Raw genomic sequence first — 22,274 nt, forward strand, 5'->3', positions numbered from 1 at the left:
AGCAACTCCTTTTAGAAGCTTCCAGTGTCACTGATTTTCACCCCTTGCTGGCTATACATTAATTTAGCTTACAGTGCAGAGGCCCTGGGTTGCATTCATGGAGTAGATAGTGGCTGGTGGAGTGAGTTACTCTAATGTGCCACACTTTTAGTTCATTAGCTGGGCACCTTCATAAAGCTTTAGATTTACCCTATTTACCAAATATCTGCAGGTTAATAGTATTATTGGACATCACAGGTTCACTTTAGATTTCTGTTGTAAAAATAGGATGATTAGTAGAGATGAGAGGACCCGTGGAAGTTTGAATTCTGCGGGTTCAGCCCAACTTTAGATAGAGTTCTCTTCTGGACACAAACTTACCCCTGGTTTCCATCCACATGCAGCCAGCCATAAACAAAGCACTGGAAAATGAGGGCAGGTTTTTTTTTCTTTTTTTTGTACATACTACATCCAATAATGCTGATTTTATCCTCAGTGTGAGCCATTTGAAAACTGCATGTGGCTTGCATTGTCCAAGCACGCACATCAATGCTCAATCAAGTGCCTTGGATACGCAAAGCACCCAAACTACAAACTTGAACAATGACTTTTTTGTTAAGTCTGTGTTTGGTATGAAAATTCGAACTTTAAAGTTTGGGTCCAGTCATTTCTAATGATGAGCTGTTGGCATTATAGCCTGACTCCAAACTAAAGTCTTTACATATTGACTCCAACAAGATGCTGCCAAGTGGATTGGTCTGTGTAATGTTTTGTGGGAAATCCGTCCTTCAAACATGCTCATATTATCCTATTTCATATTTATATAGCCATGGCTACATGACAAACATCATCTAAGCCATACAATTAAAAAGTTATACATAAAGTAATAAAAAGACATAGGACTTCATGTCATTCAAACAATAATATTACCCATATCAATAATTCCATAGGCCAAATAGGATTCTACAATATTGACCTCTCTGCCAGTACACAAATGCTTAAAGAAAATGCTAAACAAAAAATGCACTAAACTTGCATGTCTTATTTTAGCCTTTTGGACTCAATGTTTCAAGAATATAAATCCAGTATGTTTTCTTGTTGCAATAAATGGATATTTGTTTTCTGAGCGTGACTCTCATTGATCTCCTCATCCACCTTCCACCTAAGATCATGTACTGCATCTCCTGCTCGATAATGCATATGTACTGTATTTTTCTGACATTGTATATTACTTTTAAATTGTGTGGATAAAGTAATGATTGTCACGTGGAAATGGCTATATAACCATGAAAGGAAAATCTACCATGATTAAAGAAGGGGAACGCCCCCAAAACATCAAAGACGCACCAATCCACCTTGCAGTTTTTCAGAAAATCAAGAATGTGAAGCTCTATGTAATGTAAACCAAGCCAATACCCTCTTCCTGGACTACTATATACCATGGGTGAATATAGTGAAAGTGTTTTTACTAAAAAGTATTTACAGTTGGATATGTGCAACTGAACATTTAATGCACCAAAATATTTTATATGCAATGAAAAAAATATGGCTTGTGTCGGTCCGTAGGTTCCGCCAAACCTGGCTATATTTTTTTCTAATTTTTTTAATATATATATACATATAATATATACCGTATTTTTCGGACTATAAGACGCACCGGACTATAAGACGCACCCTGGTTTTAGAGGAGGAAAATAGGAAAATAAAATTTTAAGCAAAAAATGTGGTCATGACACACTGTCATGGGGCGAGGATCTGCTGCTGACACTGTTATGGGGTAATGTCCCCAAATTCTCTACTAAGGTGCCGCATCCTGGTAATGATCCTCCCTGCCTGGTATATACAGTATATGTCCGTCATCCTGCTATATACCGTAATCCTGCCATATGGCCGCATCCTGCTATATACTGGCATGTGGCCGCATCCTGCTATATAACCCATCATGGCATATGGCCCCATCTGGCTCATAATATGCCCCCATCTGGTTCATAATATGCCCCCATCCGGCTCATAATATGCCCCCATCCGGCTCATAATATGCCCCCATCCGGCTCATAATATGCCCCCATCATGCTCATAATATGCCCCCATCCGGCTCATAATATGCCCCCATCCGGCTCATAATATGCCCCCATCCGGCTCATAATATGCCCCCATCCGGCTCATAATATGCCCCCATCCGGCTCATAATATGCCCCCATCCGGCTCATAATATGCCCCCATCCGGCTCATAATATGCCCCCATCCGGCTCATAATATGCCCCCATCCGGCTCATAATATGCCCCCATCCGGCTCATAATATGCCCCCATCCGGCTCATAATATGCCCCCATCCGGCTCATAATATGCCCCCATCCGGCTCATAATATGCCCCCATCCGGCTCATAATATGCCCCCATCCGGCTCATAATATGCCCCCATCCGGCTCATAATATGCCCCCATCCGGCTCATAATATGCCCCCATCCGGCTCATAATATGCCCCCATCCGGCTCATATGCCCCCATCCTGGTGTATGGCCGCATCCTGTGGCACATAAAAAAAAATAAACGTTCATACTCACCTCACTTTACCTCACTCCCAGCAGCACCGCTCGTCCTCGCGTCTGTGTCAGCGGCAGCGCCGCTAATAGGAGCCGTCCCCATTACCCTGCTGGATCACGATCATCTCCTGTGTCTGTGCCAGTGTCCCGGCAGCTGCGTGTGGACACGTGCGCACAGCGATGACGTCATCGCTGTGCGCACTGCTAGTCTCCACTCAGCCGCCGGCACAAACACAGGAGATGATCGCGATCCAGCAGAGTGATGGGGACGGCTCCAATCAGCGGCGCTGCCGCTGACACAGACGGGAGGACGAGCGGTGCTGCAGGGGAACGGTGAGTACAGTACACTGATTCACTGCTCCCCGCGCTGATGATGATGCACGGGGGGCAGTGAATACAGCCGCACATGATCACTCCAGGCCGTAGTTGCCAGGGGTGATCATGCGAGCCGGCTGTTTATCCCCCGCCCATCATCCCGTCCACCTGTCAGCGCCGGCTTCAGCGCTGAGGGATGATGGGTGGGGGATGGGCGTGCATATTAAATGAGCGGGTCCACGTGGTCACGGCAGGCTGCTACAGCCTGCTCGTGCCCCCGATGACCCGCTCCACCGCAGCACCCACATTCCCCGCAGCCACATTCAGACCATAAGACGCACCCCCCACTTTCCCCCAACATTTGGGGGAAAAAAAGTGCATCTTATGGTCCGAAAAATACGGTATATATATATATATATATATATATATATATATATATATATATGTGTGTGTGTGTATTACCAGCAACTGTAAAAACTGGCATTCTATAGAATACTTAGGCAATACATACAATGCCGGAAATGGGTCGTCAAAGTATGAAATTCATCAGATGTTCATACATTTCCTAGTCATTCTATAGAATACCTAATTGACAAACAGGCGTAGTGTAGAATACTACAGGGGTGGTCCGTCCAAAAGTAGGTGGACAGAGCAGGCAGCAGCAGATCTGTGAAACTGGCTTAGTTGCCCTTAGCATTAGCAACCAATCAGATTCCACCTTTCATTTTGCAAAGTCTGTGAGGAATGAAAAGTGGAATCTGATTGGTTGTTAAGGGCTGAAAAGTGGAAGTGCCAAACTAACAAGTGCCTTTGCGTAAAAAAAAAAAAAGAAGTTAAATTCAAAATGCCATTCTAACCTCCCGTGCTGCAACAAATAGTCAGGAATGACACTTCTGATTCTTTTTTTTTTCTAGCAAATATATCCTGTTGTTCATTTTGCATTTCTTCTTTCATGTTTTTGATTGTTTGTGTCTAAAGACTAATAGTCAGGAATGACACGTCTGTTTCTTTGTGTTTTCCCCAGTAAAGGTATTCTGTTGTTAATTTAGGATTTCTTCTTTCATTAGTTTTTTGACTGTTTGTTACTAAAGACTTTTCCAAATTGGGCATTTTATCAGACTTTGCCTGATCAGTTCTTGTCATTCTCTATAATACCTAGACATTTTATGTAATGCCTAGGAAAAGTATAGAACAACGCAGATATTTCCTACCTTGCCTGAAAACGACAGGGATTGTATACATCTATACATTGCCTAGGTATTCTATAGAATGCTGGGTTTTCATACATTGCCTGTAACATATACATTATATATATATATATATATATATATATAATATGTGTGTGTGTATCTGTATGTATGTATGTATGTATGTATGTATGTATGTATGTATGTATGTATGTATGTGTATATATATATATATATATATATATATATATATATATATATATATATATACATATATACACACACACACACACACACACACACACACACACTCATACTGTGTATATATAGAACATGAAGGGGACAGCACATCAGCAAAAATATCAAAGCAGAGTCACTTACCGAGCTTGAGCTTTTCCTTTTTATTTGATTGCAGTTCTAGTGTATAGCATTTACAGAAATACAGATTTTTGGGTCACAGATTATTCAGTGACTGTAAAGGTTTAAAGTTTAACCTTTAATAGAAATACAAATTAGCGAACAAGAATCAAGTCTATGTCAAAGAAGAAGGTCAGTACAAAGCAGAGGTTTTTAGTATACTTACTTAAAGAATAGCAGAGAAGTTATGGTCTTTAGTGAACATGAATGTTATTAAGAAACAAATTTATATAAAAATAGCAAGGATTGTTATAGCTCAGACATTTGTCACAAATTTTAATCTTACTGAAATAAATGAAAGGTCCACTTTCTTTTACATTTTATTTTTATGTAGAAAATATGGAAATAGTTAGATACATTTGAATAATTAGCATGTATTATTAGATAACGGTGGAGAGGAATAGGTAAAGGATAATGCTCACTGATTGACTGCTGCTAGATAAATTTTGATCTGCAATCAGTGATGAGACAAAGAACTCTTTTTGCATATTATCACACAAAAATATGTAGAGGATTGCATTAAAATTGCTGATATAGGAAACAATAATGCCACTTGTCATGGACAGTATATAAATTGCAGCAGAGCTGAAGTTGTCAATTGGTAGTGTGTTATGTTAATAATGATATGTACTTGTATTTGTACAAGACTGTAGACAAATTTACCATAAAAGCAAGAAAGGGCAAATGCAGTGATTTATAATGATACTAGAAGGTGGCCCGATTCTACGCATCGGGTATTCTAGAATTTACGTATTGTGTAGTTCATGTATGATTTTTCTTATATATATATATATATATATAAATATAGATGTTGTTGTGTGTAGTTACCAAGTGTTTGTGTAGGGCGCTGTACATGTTCTGGGTGTTGTCTGGGTGTGGCGGGGGGGGAGAGCGGTGTTGTTTGTGTGTTGCGTTGTTTGTGGAGCGCTGTGTGTCTGTAGCGTTGTGTGTGTGTGTTGCGCGGTTTGTGTGTGTGTGGTGTGTTTTGGGGGGAGGTATGTTTTGTGCAATGTGTGTGTTGTGCGGTATGTGCGTATATTTGTGTGTGCAGCGTTGTCTGTGTGTGGGTGTCTGTGTAGGGCAGTTGTTTCTGGTTCCCAGTGTGTGTGTGTGTGTGTGGTGTGTTGTGCAGTGCGTGCGCGCATGTGTGTGTGTTGGGGGGAGGTGTGCACTCCCCATCGTGCTCCATCCCCTATGCTGCGCACCCCCCATCGTGCTGCATCTCCCATCCTGCGCACTCCCAAACGTGCTCCATCCGCCATGCTGCGCACTCCCAAACGTGCTCCATCCGCCATGCTGCGCACTCCCAAACGTGCTCCATCCGCCATGCTGCGCACTCCCAAACGTGCTCCATCCGCCATGCTGAGCACTCCCCATCGTGCTCCATCCCCCATGCTGCGCACTCCCAAACGTGCTCCATCCGCCATGCTGCGCACTCCCCATCGTGCTCCATCTCCCATGCTGCGCACTCCCAAACGTGCTCCATCCGCCATGCTGCGCACTCCCAAACTTGCTCCATCCGCCATGCTGCGCACACCCAAACGTGCTCCATCTGCCATACTCCGCACTCCCCATCGTGCTCCATCCCCCATGCAGCGCACTCCCCATCGTGCTCCATCCACTATGCTGCGCACCCCCCATCGTGCTCCATCTCCCATGCTGCGCACTCCCAAACGTGCTCCATCCGCCATGCTGCGCACTCCCAAACGTGGTCCATCCGCCATGCTGCGCACTCCCAAACATGCTCCATCCGCCATACTCCGCACTCCCCATCGTGCTGCATCCCCCATGCTGCGCACTCCCAAACGTGCTTTATCCGCCATGCTGCGCACTCCCAAACGTGCTCCATCCGCCATGCTGCGCACTCCCAAAAGTGCTCCATCCGCCATGCTGCGCACTCCCAAGCGTGCTCCATCCGCCATGCTGCGCACTCCCAAATGTGCTCCATCCGCCATGCTGCGCACTCCCAAACGTGCTCCATCCGCCATGCTGCACACTCCCAATCGTGCTCCATCCGCCATGCTGCGCCAGCATCAGCCTCTCTACCCGCAGCATCAGCCTCTCTGCCCGCAGCATCAGCCTCTCTCTTCCCAGCATCAGCCTCTCTCCCCGCAGCATCAGCCTCTCTGTCCCCAGCATCAGCCTCTCTGTCCCCAGCATCAGCCTCTCTGTCCCCAGCATCAGCCTCTCTGTCCCCAGCATCAGCCTCTCTGTCCCCAGCATCAGCCTCTCTGTCCCCAGCATCAGCCTCTCTCATCCCAGCATCAGCCTCTCTGTCCCCAGCATCAGCCTCTCTGTCCCCAGCATCAGCCTCTCTGTCCCCAGCATCAGCCTCTCTGTCCCCAGCATCAGCCTCTCTCATCCCAGCATCAGCCTCTCTGTCCCCAGCATCAGCCTCTCCATCCCAGCCTTACCCAGGATCAGCCTCTCTCCTCCCAGCCTCCTCCAGCACGCCATGCTCCTCTGACGACACTCACACACCCACACACACCCGATCGCATACACTCACGCACACACACCCGATCGCATACACACACCCACACACACCCGATCGCATACACTCACGCACACACACATTGACGATATTGCACATACGCGCTCATACTCACAACATCCGGAGATACCACATGCTTCTGGCCATGTGATCCTCCGACAGGTCCTGGAAGGTCACAACAGCACAGTATCGAGGCCGAGAAGCAAGCGATATCGCCGGATGCTGTGAGTGTGTGGATGCGATGTGATGTATGTGTGAGGTGTGTGTGAGAGTGAGTGTGAGCCGGTGTACACTGTTAACTATGATACACATCGGTAACCAAGGGACCTTAGTTACCCGATGTGTATAATGGTTAACAGCGTTCACGGGCTCCGTGAAGATCCCAGCATCGCAAGGTTATGTCTGGCGCTGCTGGGATCGTGACGGAGCCGGTGTAGAAGCAAGCGATATCCCAGGATGTTGTGAGTGTGTGGATGTGATGTGTGAGGTGTGTGTGAGAGTGAGTGTGATCTGATGTGTGTGTGTGTACTCACCTGGGAGTCGGAGCTACGTGTCAGTTGGGCAAGAGCGAGCGTGCATTGCGTGAGGGGGCGGGGCCTGCAGAGAGCCGGGGGCGAGAGGCCAATCCGTGTGGGGGGGCGGGGCCATGGCGAGCCCAGCGGCCAATCAGCTTTGTGTCACCGTAAGGACACAATTTTGGAGCATGACAGACAGACAGACAGACAGAATAAGGCAATTATATATATAGATATTGTACTACATCCAGTGATGTCACAGATCCTATTGAATTGTCAATTATATAATCTGGGGATCGTTTAAGGTCCTAGCAGTTGGATTCCCTCATTTTAGAATTAATCATCTCTCTTATATATAGATGATTAGTTCCTCCAACCATCATTTTTCTTTACTATCACAATAAACATGCTGCAATATTGTAATGAAGCTCCTGTATGTATGGTAAAGTAACCTGCTGACTGTTGTCCCTTATGCTGTAGAATGGTAATGTTTACTGGAAACAATGAAATCACTCAATATGGTAAAGCATACTAGCCATATGTTGTTAGACTTTCTTATTACTTGCCAATATATTCTGCAGACATTATAATCACTGTCCTTATTTGTGCTCACAGTCTAATTTTTCTATCAGTATATCTTTGAAGCATGGGAGAGTACCCACATTGACATTTAGAGAACATGTAATTTTTATACAAATGTTTGTGAGATTTGAAAAGATGAATAATTGAATCATAGAATCATAGAATGGTAGAGTTGGAAGAGACCTCCTGGGTCATCTGGTCTAACCTCCCGCTCAAGGCAGGAGTCACTAAATCATCCAGTACAGATGTCTGTCCAGTCTCTTTTTGAAGACTTCCATTGAAGGTGAACTCCCTACCTCTCCTGGCAGCCTGTTCCACTTGTTGATAGCTCTCACTGTCAGAACTTTTTTTTCTAATAAATAATTTGTGTCTCCTCCTGATCAGTTCCATCCCATTACTTCTAGTCTTTGCTTGTGCAAATGAGAATAGAGCTGATCCCTCTGCAGTGTGAGTTCCTTCACATATTTTTAGACAGCTATTAAGTCTCCTCTCAATCTTCTTTTTTGCAAACTAAACATTCCCAAATCCTGTAACCGTTCCTCATAGGATGGTTTGCAGATCGGTCACCATCGTGGTTGCTCCTCCCTGAACTTGTTCCAGTTTGTTGATATCTGTTTTACAATGCGATGCCCAGAACTGGACACAATATTCCAGATGAGAATATTACTTTCAGAAATTAATACAACAAAATCCATAAGACAGGATATATATAGCAGCCAAAGGAAGCACAAGTAGGGATCCCTAAAGATGCAGAAATTCCCACATAAAGACCTGATAAGAGAACAGGAGGAAAAGGGGACAACTCCTGCAAAGTATCAAAAACATTTTATAAATTCAAGTGAATAGAAGTGAGATAAAGAGTAGGACAGCACAACTGCTGGCAAATTACACACAGCATCTCAGAATGTAAAGCATGTTCAATACATGTAAATAAGTATAGAGGGATGATATTCAGTATATCATGCAGCAACAATATAGGCACAATGGCCGCAGTATACAGTAATGCCAATGGTCAACACTGAACAAGATCACAAAAAATGAAAAAAATACCAAAAGTATAAAGGTTACTGAGTGCAGGTAAAGTGCCAACAGTGGGAGGTTGAGAAAGACCCCCACCAATAACGCATGTTTCGCGTGGTAAATTAGCTCAGAAAGGAATATTATATATATGCATGACATATACATGATATATGTCATCACTGTATACTTATTACATGTATTGAACATGCTTTATATTCTGATGTGCTGTGTTTAATTTGCGAGTAGTTGTGCTGTCCTACTCTTTATCTCACTTCTATTCAGTTGAATTAAAAAAATGTTTTTGATACTTTGCAACACTGTCCACTTTTCCTCCTGTTCTCTTATCACTCAGAAATCAATGCTCATTTACCCTTATATTAATTTAAGGTAATTTTGGTACAGGGGTTGGACCAAAGTTATAGAGAAGATACCTCTTCCCCATTGGTTGCCGTTTTACAGAAACATCATCAGCACTGCTTATAATTGTTATCAAAACAGCAAATAAAAAAGGATGAGAACAAAATATTGAGGGTTATCGGAACTTGATTTTAAATTATGCAGAGTGAGTTGAAAAATGCACACAAACAAGTGATTAATTGCAATGTTAAAAACAAAGCGTAAAAAAGTACATACCTGAAATTATGAAATAATAAGATAATTAAGGTATATTTGGTAGAATACAAGGGCAATGAATACTAGTGCATATGCCAAATGTGACAAGGCAAAGAAAAAGACCAGCAACCAGATGGCTTGATACTCTCGTCAAAGAAGACCTTGGTGAATCTATCAATGCTTCCACTAAGGGGTACTTCACACACAGCGAGATCGCTACTGAGATCGCTGCTGAGTCACGGTTTTTGTGACGCAGCAGTGACCTCATTAGCGATCCCGCTGTGTGTGACACTAAGGAGCGATCTGGCCCCTGCTGTGAGATCACTGCTCGTTACACACAGCCCTGGTTCATTTTTTTATTGTTGCTCTCCCGCTGATAAGCACACATCGCTGTGTGTGACAGCGAGAGAGCAACAATCCTGAATGTGCAGGGAGCAGGAAGCCGGTGTCTGACAGCCTGCGGTAAGTTGTAACCAAGGTAAACATCGGGTAACCAGGGTGGTTACCTGATATTTACCTTCATTACCAGCGTCTGCAGCTCTCACGCTGCCAGTGCCGGCTCCCTGCACACGTAGCCAGAGGACACATCGGGTAAATAAGCAAAGGTTTGCTTATTAACCTGATGTGTGCTGTGGCTACGAGTGCAGGGAGCCAGCACTAAGCGGTGTGTGCCGGTAACTAAGGTAAACATCGGGTAACCATACCCGATGTTTACCTTAGTTACCACTGTCTGCAGCTTCCAGACGCCGGCTCCCTGCAAGCGCAGCGTCGCTTCCACATCGCTGCTGGCTGGGGGCTGGTCACTGGTCGCTGGTGAGATCTGTCTGTTTGACAGCTCACCAGCAACCATGTAGCGAAGCCGCAGCGATCCTGACCAGGTCAGATCGCTGGTGGGATCGCTGCTGCGTCGCTAAAGTGTGACGGTACCCTAAATCGATCTTACTACAGAACATTCATCCATCCAGTTGCCATGGCTAGAGATCTAGCTGAAGGCCTTTAAATGACAGAAAATATGCTAAAATCCATTTAAACGGTTGATCACTACTTGAAACCTCATTTGTAACTACTTTCCTGTTGCAGATATCTTAAAAAGTACATAATCACTTCTTTCTCAGGGGTAATGTTACATTAATATTTCATGTGACCACTGCAGCCTGTCTGTAGCCTTTCAATATTCAGTCAGCGCGGTCATCCATGACATGCAATTTATATATGTATTTATAGTATGCAGTATATGAACAATGGTCTACTACATACATAATCTCCAGTTTTCTCTGTCCACCTATTCCGGCATACACCACGGCATTGTCAGTTGTGCAGCCGCAGTTCAAACGATGCTCCGGCTTCCAGCTCCTCACTGCATGCACTTACACATACACGTGAGCACATATACACACATAGCAGACACACATAGATACACCGAGCACATACACACACATATGTCTTCACATACAAACACACACTGCTGTACACTCAGCTGTCCAGGGCCGCTGGCACCACCGCTTCTGCTATCAGCACTTTACTGCAGTTGAATGCTTTGTGGCGCCGTAAAGCATTCAACTGCAGTAAAGCCATAACAACATCCTGCAGCAGCCACTCCGTACACCGGACGCTATAACGGAGGGGTGTGGGGGTGTATGTGCCTGTGGAGGCATCGTGAGCACAGAAGACAGGTGAGAATATGTTTTATTGTGTGTAAACAATGGCATAATAGGGGACAGGAGGGAACAAGCAGGAGCACATTATTAAACAATTGGGCTCATTACTGCAGGGGACATTACTGCAAGGGGCATTACTGCAGGGCACATTACTAAACAATGGGGACATTACAGCAGGGATCATCAGCCACCCCACCAGATCTGTATGCCCCCAGCTCCTTCACCAGATCTGTATGCCCCCAGTCCTGCACAAGATCTGTTTGCCCCTAGCCCCCCACCAGAACTGTATGCCCCTAGCCCCCACACCAGAACTGTATGCCTAGAGCCCCCCCCCCCAAGAGATATGTATGCCTCCAACCCCCGACCAGATTTGTATGACCCCAGCCCCCCTCACCAAAACTGAATGCACCCCACCAGATCCTGATGTTCCCAGTCTCCCTGTTGTGAATACATTTGAATTGGATTCCAGTTTGGGGCTCACTCTTATGGTCAGTGCTGGTAATGCAACTCACTTGCTGAGTGGGAACTGGACAGCTGAGTAGGATTTGCAATCAGGCCATTTGGTTTCTGTCTATATAACTATGTAGCTTCCTTTTGCTCATTGCCGGTGCTCAATTGTATTTCCTGTGTTCTAAGGACTTCCTGAAACCAGCCCTGTTCTCTGTGTCTACCAGAACTCCTCTCAGATAAGTTGGTCTTGTACCTTTGCTTATGGTTTTTTACTTTCTTGTGATTTTCCCTGTGTGGAGTTCCTGGTGGAATTGGATTATTCCCTGCTGGGAGTATCTGTGTACCTTGCTCCATGTTCTGTTATGTATTGTGTTTTGTCATGCTTGGTACAATATTCAGTCCCCTCTCTATATCAATGTTTTTCTTTGATCCCAGTAACACCAGAGTACTGATATAGCAGGGGAGAGCCTATTCAGGCTCAGTATTTTGTCCATGTCAGGCGTGCTGGTATTTATTAGGGTTTTTATGGCTGTGTCAGTGCTCATTCCTATGTAGATAGTTTTGGGCCTCATCTTTGCTGACTCTGTTCTCTAGCTACGTATTGTTTTTTCCTATATCACTGTAATCTTTCCATGTGGGAGGCTATCTATATCTTTGGGGACTACTCAGAGGCAGATTAGCTTTTCTTCATTTCTCTCTATTAGAGTATTCAGTTCTCCGGCTGTGTCGAGACGACTAGATCATCGTAGGCTTGTCCCACGGCTACTTCTAGATGTGTGTCAGTATTAAGTCTGCATGGGGAGATAAGGTATGCACACCAGTGACTATGTAAGGGGAATACATGTAATAGCAGAAACTGCTGTGTGAATACTGACATGAAAAATTCAATAGCTATATGTAAGGATGAAATGTGAAAAATGGAATCTGCATTACTGCCATGAATATATGAATAAAGAGAAATTTAGCTACTGAATTGATCAATGCAATAGAGCCCCAACACTACGCCAAAGTATTTCTCTACGTTGGGGTCCCTAGCTTGTGTGTGTCATCTCATGCAGTTAAAAAACTTACCGTGTATGGGAAGCTGAGACCCAGGCTATATATACGATGTGGATTGGCAATAGGTGTGTATGGGGAGGGTTCACAAACGAAAAACTAGTAGTAGTGTTGGGGCTCTATTGCATTGATCAATTCAGTAGCTAAATTTCTCTTTATTCATATATTCATGGCAGTAATGCAGATTCCATTTTTCACATTTCATCCTTACATATAGCTATTGAATTTTTCATGTCAGTATTCACACAGCAGTTTCTGCTATTACATGTATTCCCCTTACATAGTCACTGGTGTGCATACCTTATCTCCCCATAGTGATGTTTTTTTTAGGTTTTTGCACCCAGTTCAGACATAGAATGGAGTTCCAAACGTTATTTCTTATTTGTTAGTAGTTTTTCGTTTGTGAACCCTCCCCATACACACCTATTGCCAATCCACATCGTATATATAGCCTGGGTCTCAGCTTCCCATACACGGTAAGTTTTTTAACTGCATGAGAGGACACACACAAGCTAGGGACCCCAACGTAGAGAAATACTTTGGCGTAGTGTTGGGGCTCTATTGCATTGATCAATTCAGTAGCTAAATTTCTCTTTATTCATATATTCATGGCAGTAATGCAGATTCCATTTTTCACATTTCATCCTTACATATAGCTATTGAATTTTTCATGTCAGTATTCACACAGCAGTTTCTGCTATTACATGTATTCCCCTTACATAGTCACTGGTGTGCATACCTTATCTCCCCATAGTGATGTTTTTTTTTAGGTTTTTGCACCCAGTTCAGACATAGAATGGAGTTCCAAACGTTATTTCTTATTTGTTAGTAGTTTTTCGTTTGTGAACCCTCCCCATACACACCTATTGCCAATCCACATCGTATATATAGCCTGGGTCTCAGCTTCCCATACACGGTAAGTTTTTTAACTGCATGAGAGGACACACACAAGCTAGGGACCCCAACGTAGAGAAATACTTTGGCGTAGTGTTGGGGCTCTATTGCATTGATCAATTCAGTAGCTAAATTTCTCTTTATTCATATATTCATGGCAGTAATGCAGATTCCATTTTTCACATTTCATCCTTACATATAGCTATTGAATTTTTCATGTCAGTATTCACACAGCAGTTTCTGCTATTACATGTATTCCCCTTACATAGTCACTGGTGTGCATACCTTATCTCCCCATAGTGATGTTTTTTTTAGGTTTTTGCACCCAGTTCAGACATAGAATGGAGTTCCAAACGTTATTTCTTATTTGTTAGTAGTTTTTCGTTTGTGAACCCTCCCCATACACACCTATTGCCAATCCACATCGTATATATAGCCTGGGTCTCAGCTTCCCATACACGGTAAGTTTTTTAACTGCATGAGAGGACACACACAAGCTAGGGACCCCAACGTAGAGAAATACTTTGGCGTAGTGTTGGGGCTCTATTGCATTGATCAATTCAGTAGCTAAATTTCTCTTTATTCATATATTCATGGCAGTAATGCAGATTCCATTTTTCACATTTCATCCTTACATATAGCTATTGAATTTTTCATGTCAGTATTCACACAGCAGTTTCTGCTATTACATGTATTCCCCTTACATAGTCACTGGTGTGCATACCTTATCTCCCCATAGTGATGTTTTTTTTAGGTTTTTGCACCCAGTTCAGACATAGAATGGAGTTCCAAACGTTATTTCTTATTTGTTAGTAGTTTTTCGTTTGTGAACCCTCCCCATACACACCTATTGCCAATCCACATCGTATATATAGCCTGGGTCTCAGCTTCCCATACACGGTAAGTTTTTTAACTGCATGAGAGGACACACACAAGCTAGGGACCCCAACGTAGAGAAATACTTTGGCGTAGTGTTGGGGCTCTATTGCATTGATCAATTCAGTAGCTAAATTTCTCTTTATTCATATATTCATGGCAGTAATGCAGATTCCATTTTTCACATTTCATCCTTACATATAGCTATTGAATTTTTCATGTCAGTATTCACACAGCAGTTTCTGCTATTACATGTATTCCCCTTACATAGTCACTGGTGTGCATACCTTATCTCCCCATAGTGATGTTTTTTTTAGGTTTTTGCACCCAGTTCAGACATAGAATGGAGTTCCAAACGTTATTTCTTATTTGTTAGTATTAAGTCTGCAGTCCGTTAAGATTCCAGCCACTCTGGTTATTTTCTGGGTTTCCAAGTTATTGCTCTTTTTCTGATCCTCCTCGGTCACTGAATCACAACATCCCCCTCCTGATCTTTATGCCACCAGCCCCCCCACCAGATATGTATGCTCACAGACCCCCCCACCAGATCTGTATGCCCCCAGCCTCCCTCAGCAGTACTGTATGCCTCCAGTCCCCCCTCACTAGATCTGTATGCCCCCAGTCCACTCACCACCACTAAGCATAGACAGGTGTTCATTTCACCGCACTCCCGGTGCGATAGCATCGGGTCTATTTCTAGTTATATTGCATTTGGCAAAAAAGGATTGGTCACCAACTGTGCATGGCTAGGAAAATGGAGCAACCTGGCAACATGTGAAATACAGTATATGGTGTGTTGTAACTCATCAACAGCTTACTACTTGCCTCAATTAAATAGTGTATCAAAAGTAATGGACAAAGTAATTTTCTGCAATGAGGTACATGAATCCTTGGCATAAAAACCGAGAGATTATATGCAGATAGCAACCTGTATTACTTGTAATAGTACAGAAATATGGCGCCGAGAGCATTTTGCAGAGAAACTGTTGCTTCCACAAGTTTTCATTCACTGTAATGTTGTTAAACCATTGTCACAAATGGGATTTAAAAGCGTCTTTAAAAACATAATAATCCCCAGAAGCCCAAATGCTAAAAATCATATTGTGCATATTGTCTCAATTGTATCACTTTTATACTAAAATAATTTTGAATAAATATGGTAAACCAAATGTAATTTGACATAAGTGACAATAAAATAGTTTTTACATACATAGAATTTCATTTTTCTTATCCACCGGCATTTTGCTATTTCCTCCATTCCATTTTTCCTCCATTCCATTAGTTAGTTCTGTATATATTATCATTTAAAACTGCAAGTGGTATCCCCTTGCAATCGAAGGGTGCAAGGATTAAACCTTATCAAAGAAAGAAAATACATGTTGACCTTTCTGCCCTACTAACAAGTGAAACCAATTAATGAGTATATTGGCACAGTGGTTTAACAACTTCCCAATGTAAGAATGCTTGCTGCATTTATTTCACATATAGCTAAATACACCTCATGAAATAGTTATGGCTCGGAGCATAATGTTAAACAAATTAAGGTTCCGTCTCCTATGAACTGCCGTTAACACTTTTTTAATGGTAAGCTGTTTCCTCAAAGCAAAATAAACTGCTTAAAATCTAGTGAATTAGGAAAGGAGTCCTATATAAAATAAATGCACTCTGGGGATTCTCGGTCTTATTAATACAATGTAGCTTGATGACTTTATTAAATATATAATAATTCTATAAATCAGTAAAAAAATATGTTAACGGGACTTTTAACGGGAGTTTTGTCATTTTGCATTTGTTTAAATACAAAATCTAGCTAAATAGACCCATCTTTTAATCTGTTCTGTATTCCCCGCTGCTGGTCTGCATCAGGCCTGACCTGAATATACGATATACAGTATATTATGATAACCTGTCATCAGGAGTGATTGCATATTTATACAAACAGTATGCAACTACACGTTGCAATAAATCCATGAATTCCTCTATTGCTACACTTGCAACAGATACTTAATTTACAGTTTTTGATGAAAATTGCATAAGACTTCCACTAGCAACAAGGTGGCCTCTTGGAAGGATACTAGTTTATTGAATCACACTCTCTATGTGTCGAAGGGCTCATGCGCACGTTGCGTACTGACATGCATTTACGCTGCATATTGCACTGCAGCGCAAATGCATGCGTCCTGTGTTCACTGCACAATCTATGACGATTGTGCATGATACGTGCGCACGTTGCTTTTTTGAATGCAGCGATATGTGTGCTAAAATTTTGACCCAAATCCGTGCGTTCATAAAATGAGCATGTCAATTATTTGTGCGCTTTGGATGCTGCTCCCACTCTGTCTATGGTGGGCGCAGCATCCCGAGTGCATGAAATCGGCTTTTTATAACAAAAATACTGCATCCATTACACAGTGTTTCTGCAGCGATTTGAAGCGTACATGTGCTGTCAAATCACTGCAGAATATTATGCAGTTATGTGAGCATGAGCCCAAATAAGGCATCAAATGAACTGAGAAAAATGATGAAGACCAAATAAAGTTAACTTCCATCCAATAAAGGAATTTTGTCTTTGTTGATTAATTTTTGCAATTTTGATCAAAATTATTAACTAAGTGCATGATTTTTACATGTGTAGCATTAATGGAATTATTATATCCATTCATTGAGGAATGCTGTTGCATAGTGTTTCTTTATATATCTGTATTGACCACAGTTTATGTGTACTTGCACAATAATTGGTTAGCACAGAAGTGCTGGTCTTATCTAATTTTTTTTGCTATTTTCATTGGAATATGTGCCCCCTCACCTTTGGGCTGTGCACTGTTTTCCAAGCATCTCTTCCAGAGGAGTATTAATTAGAGCTAAGCTACATCCTATTTCTAAGGCCTGTATCACATGTCAGTGATTCTAGTACGTATGTGCTTTTTTTAATACGCACCAGAATCACAGACATATGCAGACCCATTATAATCAATGGGTCTGCACACACATCAGTGATTTTTCACTAACCGTGTCTCCATGTGGCATACACGTGGGTGTCTGGGATTGCCGCATGGAGACAAGTCCGTTTTTTTCTGGCATCACTGAAGGTCCCACGAACCACACTATGGTGTGATCTGTGAAACACATACCAAAAAAAACGTACATTAAAAATAAAAAGCATTTTCAACTCACCTACTCACCTTCTCCATAATGAGCCTCTGCTCCCTGCAGCCTCCTGGCCGGCTCATTATGGCATGCATATTCATGTATGCAGCCATAGCCGACCCGGAAGAAGCTGCAAGGGTGAGAGACAGCAGCGACCGGATGCTGCAGAGCTGGAGACTTCAGCACCACGGACAGCAAGATTGGGGACAGGTGAGTATAAGTCCATTTGCAATCACAGACCACGGATCACGGATCACGGATTGCACATAGACAACCCACGTGTGCCGTGAATCAAGGCACATGGAGAACCATATGCGTTTTTTACACACAAGTGAAAAATGTCTGTGTCTTTCACTGACATGTGAAACAGGCCTAACCCAGTTGATTTGAACTTTGATAAGGCACATAGAGATGGTGTCACAATGTGTCTGCAGAATAGAGAGGAATATTAGTATCCTATACTGTCCCTCACGTCAAGGGGCCCTAGACTATAACTGACCTCAGGATTACCTCTGAAGGTGAAGAGGCCAAAGTCCCATGCCTTACTGTTCTCCTGACCAGATATAATGTGTTACTCCTTCCCCATCTCCCAGAAGGAAGGGACAGGAGTGTGATTGAATCACAGATTAAGACAGACAGGGAAAAAAACAAAACTCAGAAACACTATAATCTCACAGGAATACACAGTAACATACTAAAGAGAAAAGCAAGAGCAGGATTGCAGCAACAAAAAGACAACAAGGATTAACACTACAACCGCTCAAATCAATAATGCACAAAAACCTCCAGTAAGTCTGGACCACAACACCTCATCAGACCAGTATAGGTAAACTATAGCTGGAATTAATAGAATAGTCCAGCCAGCATATATAGGAGGGGCCTAACATGACTGGCTTCCTTACAGCATGTCATTAAAGAAGCTCTGCAGAGATTAACGCTTGCTAGCTTGCTTAAGTGTTAATGTGCATGTTCGTGTCTCCCTGCGCTGATCACAGACATGAGACAAGTTAGTGGGCAGAATGCCAGAATCTGTAGTTTCCACAAATCCTGACACCACCATGAAAGTTAAAAATCCCTGCAAAAATCTCCTTGTGACAGTATCCCTCCCTCTAAGAGGATCCCCGGGACCAAGTTTTTCTCAGTGGAGATAGTGAAAACTCCTGACCAAGCACTCAGCATAGATATAGGTGGCTTGTACCCAAGTCCTCTTCTCAGGACCATAACCCCATCAATGAACCAGATCCTGCAATTAACAGCTCTCAAAATAAGAATCAACAATTTATGAAACCTTAAACGCTAATGACCCATCAACTAAGACCAAAGGCAGAGGTAAGGGAACAAATTTTCCAGAAGCCACATATTTTTTTAACAGAGACATGTGAAAGCATTATGGAATTTGAATGATGCTAGAAGTGCCGGGCGGAAAGGCACAGGTCTAATGATCGCAGTAGTTTTGTACTGACCAATAAACCAGGGTCCTAAATTCAGGGAATGTATTTTGAGTTTAATGTTCTTTGTAGATTACCACACCAGATTACACACACAAAGGTCCGGACCAGGTACACCTCTACAGTTAGCGGCACTTATATATTTAGAAACCATGTCACACAAATGTTGCTGAACCTTCTCCCATGTAGATGAAAATGATTAGAGAAATTGTGCCTCCCCAGGTAAACCTGATGAGTGCTCCTCCTGAAATATACAGAACTGGGAATGACGACCATAGACACAAAAATATGGTGATACTCCAGTGGATTCATGATGACGAATGGCAAATTTGGCAAAATGAGGGAAAGATGGCCACTATTCCTAATTATCTAACATAAAACAATATAAATACTGCTTCAAGTTCTGAGTTATTCTTTTTGCTTGCCCATTAGATTGAGGGTGGCACACCAAAGAATAAGATAACTTAATCCTTAACCGAGAGCCAAATGCTCTCCAAAACCTTACAATTAACTAAGTTCCTCTATTTGAGACAATATTAGGGGGAACTCCGTGGAGTTTAACAACTTCCTGAACAAAAACCTGAGCTAAAGTCTTGGCATTAGCTAAGGATGGTAAGGTGATAAAATGTGTAATAATAATAAATAATAATAATAATAATAAAAATAATTTTATAAAACCTAGCCACAGTCACCAATTTGACCTTATTACAAATAGAGGGGTGATAAATTTGTTATAAAATATATAGAAATGTTTGACCAAGGTTGACTGATAACACTCAAAGGCTGCAAACATCCAGAAGGATGTGAGTGAGATGTCTTAAAACGTGCAAGATACATAGGCTACCATATCCCTCCGAGTAATGAGCTACCAAAAGTGATGCAATATAAAACCAAGAGTTCAGTTAATCCCAGGGTGACCAGCAAGAAAAAAAATCATGATGTTGCAGACTTTAAGTCAAAGATTTAGAGGGACAAGTGACTTGTTCACCGTAATCCCAGATGGTGCATGACATTGAGCTTCTGCTCTGTCAGATTAAAAATCAGTACTAAGCATTGACACCATGGGGACAGGTTCCTCACAGGGTTCCCCCAAAAAAACTCCTGTACAAAGCATTGACTTTAATATTTTTAGAACTGGGGCGATAAGTTACAAAGAACATAAACCTATTGAAAAGCAACCGAGCTTGTCTTCGTGTAAGCAGATTTTTATACTCAAGGTAGATGTGAATCTTATAATCAGGATGGGTAGCTGCCTCCAAATGATGTCTCCTTTCCTCAAATGCTAATTTGATTACAAGTAATTATGTTAGTTAGTTATGTTAAGGAGAGGTATTGCTATAGCAGAAAATTTAGTATATTTGCAAAACCCAAAAAACAGTGCAGTCTTAAGATTTTCAGGATGGTCCCATTTTAATACAACCTATAATTTAGTTTTATCCATCTGAAAACCTGCCACCAATATTATATACCTCAAAAAAGTAAGTTCTTGTTCTGCGATTACAAACGCATTATGTTTACGATGAAACTTATTCTCTCTGAGAATTTGTAGTACCTGTCTGATATGTTCCATATGAGACTCATAATCCCATGAGTATATAAGTATGTCATCTAGGTAAATGATCACTGACTTCCCTAAAAGATGAGAAAATGCATCTTTATCTAAGTGTTGGAATATAGCAGGCACGTTGATAAGCCTAAATGGCATCACCAGGTTTTCAAAATGCCCCTCCTACACATTAAAGGCCATTTTTCCCTCATCTCCCTGTTTGATCTAAATCAGATAACAGGCCTCCTAAGGTCATGTTTTGATAAGAATTTAGCATCGGTAATATGATTGAAAAGGTCAAGAATGAGTGGAAGAGAATAAGGATCTGGAACCATTATTTGGTAAAGCTTCCGGAAGTCCAGGCACAGCCATAACCCACACTCCTTCTTTTTGACTAAGAAAAATGCAGCCACAAATGGCAATGAAGAAGGCATAATGTGCCCTTTCGCTAAACTCTCTGTTGTGTATTCTTTGATAGCTGCTCTCTTAAGACAAAATTATAGAGTGTACACTTGGAAAATCTTGCCCTCGGGATCAACCTTATGGTGCAGTCATAAGGCCAATAGGACTGCCCCTCCTGACGTCTTTTATCTGAGAACACGTCACAAAAATCAGAGAGAGGATCGGGAAGGTGGATGGTGACCGCCAAAATACAGGTACCCAAACAGTGGTCTTACAATATGTACTCCATTTTATTATCCCTTGAATTTTCCAATCTACGGTTTGGTTATGTAAGACTAACCCGGGAAACCCCAATGCCATTTGTGCAGGAAGGCCCTTGAGAACATAACATGAAGTCAGCTTAGAATGAAGTATCCCTATAAGGAGTTCCAGCTCATGTACATACTCAAAAATGCCTGAACAGGATTTGACAACACCTTGAAATCCAAGAATGTGGAATGAGCAAACTGTTCATTGATCATGTTTGCACATGACCACAGTTTAGAAAAAAAGTAATAGTAATTTCTTGGACCCCAACGTCAATTCTGGCAGGTATTAAACATTGAGACACCAATAAGGAGGATATACATAGACTCAGGTTTGGTTCCTCCAAACAACCTGGATCTAGCAATTTTCCGACTGCCGTCTTTCCCCGGGCACCGAGGGACAGGTACTTATAAAGTGTACCTTGTTGCCATAGAAAAAACAGACTCCAACACTTTTTTGTGAAGTGGAGGTTCTTCCCCCACTGGAAATCCCTCCACGCTGCATAGCCTCTGAAGACAATACAGGTACAGAAACCCCCTCCCCAGATTATTTAGATTCATGAGTCCATTGCCAAAATCAGTGATCAATACGTGTTACCAAGGAGATAGTAAACAATAATTATGAATGTAGGCACAGTCAAATATATGAGATAAATATGTGTGATACGATATTATCTATAGTACGAGGGGTGCTAGACAAGGTACCTTGCAAAATGGACCAATAGAAAGAGTAGAAAAAGGTGCAAGGTAGACACATGATGCATGCCTAAAATATATTGAAAAATGTACCTTTATTGACAAATAAATAACACAGCATAATGCCAAACACA

The sequence above is a fragment of the Anomaloglossus baeobatrachus genome, chromosome 2, assembly GCF_048569485.1.
Source record: "Anomaloglossus baeobatrachus isolate aAnoBae1 chromosome 2, aAnoBae1.hap1, whole genome shotgun sequence".
In the NCBI taxonomy this organism is placed as follows: Eukaryota; Metazoa; Chordata; class Amphibia; order Anura; family Aromobatidae; genus Anomaloglossus; species Anomaloglossus baeobatrachus.